This window comes from Thalia democratica, chromosome 1 (assembly GCF_965202585.1).
Source record: "Thalia democratica chromosome 1, ktThaDemo2.hap1.1, whole genome shotgun sequence".
Taxonomy (NCBI): domain Eukaryota; kingdom Metazoa; phylum Chordata; class Thaliacea; order Salpida; family Salpidae; genus Thalia; species Thalia democratica.
The window spans coordinates 38941802-38947801 of record NC_139165.1 but is presented as its reverse complement, the minus strand read 5'-3'; the positions used below and the strand labels follow the sequence as shown (position 1 = coordinate 38947801).

The following is a 6000-nucleotide window of genomic DNA, read 5'->3' as shown; positions in this document are numbered from 1 at the left end:
CATCTAATTTTTCATACTTTAATTTACATTTAAAACCTCGATTTTTTAATTCATTTTCGTACGGTGCTTTTATTTCGTTAAATATCTTTTCATTCGAAGAGAGGGTACTTAGGCGTTTTTGTGTCATTACCGGGAGGCATTTTTTTACATGAAAAGGGTGGTCAGAATTAATATTGATAAAGTTTAATAAAGAATTCGGTTTACGGTACGGACGGTAAGTATTATTAGATAAATTTAAAGTAACATCTAAAAAATTCGTTATTTGCGCTCCTATTTCTAAAGTTATTTTAAAACCGATATCAGACATCAATCTAAACGTTGACTTTTTAATTTTTTCGTAAACAAGAGGTTTTGAAAGATCAATAACACCGAGTCCATCATCTCTATACAACCCACAATTATCAAAAATACTTTTGAGTTTATCTAGGATGTATAAGCCTACAAGATCGCATACCTCCGCTCCATAAAAACTACCCATTGGTATATCAAAAAAACTATCGGTATCATTTTTCTTCCATACATCATCACCCGAAAAAAGCAAAGAGTCGCACGAATGGAATATAATGTCTGTATCTGATTTATTAAAATCAGAAAATTGGGATGAATAATCTAGTGCGTTAATTAAGTGCGCTTTTGTAATAGACGGATAAAATTCGACGATATCAAAGCTAATAAAACGCTTACTACTTTTATTGTTAATATTATTAAACCATTGTAATAGTTCACCAGTGTTTTTCCATTGGATTAGACTAGTGCAGTGCTTCTGAAATGGGGTTCCGTGGAACCCTAGGGTTCCGCGACTCCTCCTAGGGGTTCCGCGAAGCCTTTCAAAATTAAAAAAATTGTGTAAAAATTATTTACATTTGATTTGAAATTAAAATTAGGGGTTCCGCGAAAAAGTTGAACTTTGGAAAAGGGTTCCGCCACTAGAAAGAAGTTCAGAAGTACTGGACTAGTGGCTGTTCTTACGTCTTTAATTATACTAGTTAAAATTTGTTTAGATATTTTACCAATATGCGTTTTACTTTTACTTATTAGTCTGCACTTGACTGTTGCAGGAAAATTATCTTTATGATCCTTTACTGTTATATATGCTTGCGATCTTTCTAACTTAGGTATACGTTTACCAGTAATATTATTTTCATTTAAAAGTTCTTGTGCACGGGAGTCTATCGTATCAGCCGGATTATTGGTACATTTTTTATAGTTTTTTGTGATATTATCTAAAAGTAACTTATCATAATTTTTTGGACTGATTTTATACAAATTATTAGTTTTGTCTGCAAAAATAACAAGTTTATTAGACTTTTTTATAGAATTAATCTTGTTACGTAAATTATATTGAAAGTTATTAGTTTTACCGGGTTTAAGTTCAATTTTATTAATTAAATCAATTAATTCAGATTCAAAACGTATTAATTTTACACAGATTGGTGCCGACTTTTTAGTCGGGAAAGGCAAAGATTTACTTATTGTACTTAATTTACTTGTGTTCAAATGAGCATCAGAATTATCGGTAACATGGTTTGTTTTTATACACAACTTTTGTTCGTAATAAAATGCACGCCATCTCATCTTTTGGATGAGGGCGTTTGTGTAATGAAACAATCTAACCTGAGTACAGCAGGTAGTTTCAAGGATAGATATGCTAATCATAAACATACTTTTAAAAATATAAATAAAAAACAAAGCACGCGTTTATCGGATTATGTCTGGAGCTTTTTTCACAGGTACGGTAAAAGGCCAAACATGGAGTTAAGTATTGTTTCAAAGATCAAACATGCATCCAACGGAGTAAGTAGAATTTGCCCAACTTGCAATACAGAAAGAGCAGTAATTGCAGCAGAAGACAAAGACCTACTTCTGAATAAGCGGCAAGATTTATCGAATATCTGTCCCCATAACCGACGATTCTACTTTAAATAACTCTGTCTATTTATGTACTAATTTATTTCACAAAACTCACATATACTTGCAAGTTTAATACTTCATGTTTTTAAGCTGTATAAATTATCGAACAATTTGTTAAAATTATTATGACGTAACATTTCTGCGCAACTCAATTTAATTTTCATTTTTAAAACTTGCCTATTCTTAGAGCTTTTTGAGGTTAGTGCCTACTTTTATTAAATTTGTTTTTTTTGTAGACAATTTTATAATTTTATGCTTTTATCCCAAACTTTGTTTTTAAACCATAAAGTCCATTTATAGTTACTACCTAGATAAATACTATACATAATTATACATGCTTTTTTCTGCTTTTTTTCTAATGTGTGTTAACATTTTATAGACTCCGTAGATCTGTTCTTAAATTTATTTGAGAGCAGTGAAACGCCGTTAGTTGAAATAAAGTTTTAGCACAAGAACATCTGTGATAAATAAAATTATACCTATTTATACTACTATTAATAAGCTATATCAAATTTTTTAGCATAATTAATGCTGGAAACTATAATAAAATACCTTATTAGAAATTAATTAGTCTTTTACACGTTGCCACGTTAAAAATAAAAATGTCTATTTGACGACCGTGTCGTTTTGTCGCTGTGTCATTCTGACCCGCTCCCCTTGTGTGACCTAAACTAAAGCCAAAACATTATACAATTATCACTAAAACTGCGGCCCGCAAAAATTTTGATAACTTGAAATTTGGTCCGCGAGCACCAACTGCCTGCCGACCCCTGGACTAGTTGCTTAACGATCTAATTAATACTATACTATAATTACGATTAATTATCGCAAATGCGTTTTTAGTTGATCAAAGTTCGTCTCTGATGTTAATAAATAAAGTTCCATTTAATATAGCGGTTTAAAATTTTAAGAAAAAAATAAGAAACATCGAATATAGAGGATTTATGATTTATGGTTGAAAACTAAGCTTAAAGATATATGTAAATGATAACGATTAAAAATTGAGCATAAAAAGTGCCGCCAGAGAGGATTGAACTCTCGACCGCTGGTTTACAAGACCAGCGCTCTGCCACTGAGCTATGGCGGCTGTGGATGAAATTGCTTTTTAATGTTTATAAACCGTACAGTTTTTTTACGTCACAATGTAAATGACTTATTTTTCTCATTTTGCAGACAAATCTTTAAGTTTTGAAGCAATATTTTTGATAGGTTTTTGCATTTTATTTATAAGGCTGCTAATTGAAGTTTTCTTGGCCTACTTAATCGAAACTAACTAATAATCTTGATAAATTTTCATTATTTACATTATAACACAAATAAAGTGCTTTAATATTTAATTTAAATTTTTACTTTTGCTGTTTAGTTTGTATATAAAATTAAAATTTATTTATCCTGTCAACATTAATGTAAGAAAAAAACCATATATTTATCATTTAATAGTTTAATTATACTTTATTTTGCAAAACTTAAGTTTCAATGCTTTTAAATGTTAACACTTTTTTTTTTTCGCCAAACTAAAAAAGTGAGTTGTATCATATTTAAAAGACATTACTCTAAACACAACTGTATAAGCTCATGTTTTATTGTAATTGACTTTTGATATTAAATTTTTAATAAAAATCTAGTTAATTGGTATTTAGATTAAACATTTATTATAGTTTAAAAAGAATTTTCAAACCTGATTTCATATTAAGTAGAGTTATGTAATTTTTCTGTAGTTGTAAAAAGTAAACCATTATTCAATTTATTTTCAAAGAATAGTGTTTTTTCAAAACTACTAATTATTAAGAAAATGAAAAGTGCACAGAGTTAATCAAAAAGTTCTTGAAATTTTCATACTAAAGCATTCAGATTTGTTTTAAGTTTAGCAACTGAGCACTTGTAATTAAACAACGCACATGTGAAGCGAGAAAACTTTAATTTATAAGGAGTTTAAGAGCATTGTAAACAAGTCTTCGTGGCGCAATCGGTTAGCGCGTTCGACTGTTAATCGAAAGGTTGGTGGTTCGAGCCCACCCGAGGACGGTTTTTGTTGTTAACTTTAACTGAAGGGTGTTTTTTTTTCATTTTTGAAAACAAGATATTTTATCACTTAGCACTAACTGCTGTTTTTTTTAACTTTCTTTCACTTTGTGCTTAAAAAATGAAACGTAGGTTATTATATTAAATTGTGTTGTTTTTTAACAATTTAAACTTTTTTAAACTATTTTCTTAAAAAAAAAACATAAGTCACCATATTAAATTTTGTGTTTTTTTTTAAGTTACTATCTTCTTTTTTCAGATTCTATACAGCTCGAAACAGTTGAAGTATATTTTTTTTTGCATTCATATAAGTCCAATTAGTCACGTAATAACTAATGAACTGCATATGAAAGTTAATGAAATACGTTAACGAAAGCATGCGCAACTTTTATAATTAAGTTTTGTTTATAGGGTAGAAAAAATAAAGAAATTGCTTTTAAACTTAAGCTATTTTAGCAAATTAAAAGGTGTTCCCAGACCGGGAATCGAACCCGGGCCGCGTGGGTGAGAGCCACGAATCCTAACCACTAGACCACCTGGGAGGACATGTAAGATCAACTTTTTACAATTATAAACCAACGCTTTCTGGCGTGCGAAGGTTTAAAAGTAAAGTGCTTTGTATAGATTTTTTGAACTGAACAAGTAAGCTTTAAGTAAAACATTTTATCAAGGATTATTTTCATGTGAATTGCTTCTAAAACTTCTTTTTTTATGAAGAATTTTTTACAAAAACTTTAATGCTTAAATGTCTTAGATAGTAAGCGTTTAGCATCGAGTATGAAATAATTTTGTTACTCAAAAAAAATTTTTGTTTAATATAGTTAAACTTTTCCCAAATACATAAATAAATATAAAGGTTTTAAATTTCTAACCAATTTCACTGTCTAATAAATATCTAATGTGCAAAAGGTTTTTACTTTGTTATTACTGCTCAATAATTGAAATACTGTACTTATGTTTTAAATTTTCTTAAACTTTTTGTATTACTTAATCTTTCTGAAATATTTACACTTGTTTTTCAAATAACGCTTCATTTTATTTAGCCATAGTATATTACTAATCTACTTTTAAAAGTCACTCTCTTCAACTAGAAAACTATTTAAATTAAAACATGATTTACCATTATACAACAATACATAATTTGTTAAAAATATAACATATTATTGTTGATTAAATTGAAACTTTAGTACATATGCTAGAAATCAAAACTACTAATTCATGTATGTGGTAAACCTTTATGCTCTTTGTTATTATTTTAAGCCAACTTATTTATGTTAGTTGTGAAAAAGTGTTTTAAAGATAGAAAAAGATTTTTAGTAAAAAAATATATTTAAGCAATTCTAATATAAGGAGTTAAGTGAAGCAGAGTTTTATTTCACAACAATTTTTAACATAACAGCTTTTTATTGCTTATAAATTATAATAAGTTGAAATTTTTTGACTAAGTCTCATAACTATGAAAATATAAATAATTATTATAAACTTTACTTATGTTGACCAAACTTGTTAAGTTTATTTTCGTGAAAACCAATAACAATAAATTCTTATATCGCAAAAATAAAAAAAAGTGCTGTAACCAGGATTCGAACCTGGGTTGTCACGGCCACAACGTGAAGTACTAACCACTATACGATTACAGCGAGAAAGTAGCAGAGGATGGTTTCGATCCATCGACCTCTGGGTTATGGGCCCAGCACGCTTCCGCTGCGCCACTCTGCTGTTGATCTAAGCTGCATATAGCGTTTATATACTTAAAAATTTGCTCTAAGCTTAATGCTTACTTATATACTTTTATTGATGCAACTAAACCTACTTAAAATTAACTTATTTGCATTACTGTTTATACTTTAATCTAAACATATGTTATAAAAATTTTGTGCTTAAAGTTTTTGTTTGCTATATAACTTTTAAAATTTCATTTTTATTATTTATATGATAAAATTCATTATTACTTAAATTGCAATATGTTATGACAAAAATCTATTTTAGTTTTATATATTTATCAGCTTCCTAAACTAGCAATTGTTTATTTTTAACTATTCAAAATCATACATCTATATATTTGTT

At 28.6% G+C, this 6000-nt stretch overlaps 5 non-coding genes across 5 annotated transcripts; 1 reads left to right on the top strand and 4 right to left on the bottom strand.

The window, feature by feature from the left end:
• Nucleotides 1–2926: 2926 nt before the first annotated feature.
• Nucleotides 2927–2998, bottom strand: Trnat-ugu (transfer RNA threonine (anticodon UGU)). Its single transcript has one exon. It is a non-coding gene; the product is annotated as a tRNA-Thr (tRNA).
• Nucleotides 2999–3862: 864 nt separating this feature from the next.
• Trnan-guu (transfer RNA asparagine (anticodon GUU)) lies at nt 3863–3936 on the top strand. Its single transcript has one exon. It is a non-coding gene; the product is annotated as a tRNA-Asn (tRNA).
• Nucleotides 3937–4403: 467 nt separating this feature from the next.
• Trnae-cuc (transfer RNA glutamic acid (anticodon CUC)) lies at nt 4404–4475 on the bottom strand. Its single transcript has one exon. It is a non-coding gene; the product is annotated as a tRNA-Glu (tRNA).
• A 1026-nt stretch (nt 4476–5501) lies between these two features.
• On the bottom strand, nt 5502–5573 carry Trnah-gug (transfer RNA histidin (anticodon GUG)). The gene has a single exon. It is a non-coding gene; the product is annotated as a tRNA-His (tRNA).
• A 7-nt stretch (nt 5574–5580) lies between these two features.
• Trnam-cau (transfer RNA methionine (anticodon CAU)) lies at nt 5581–5652 on the bottom strand. Its single transcript has one exon. It is a non-coding gene; the product is annotated as a tRNA-Met (tRNA).
• Nucleotides 5653–6000: the final 348 nt, after the last annotated feature.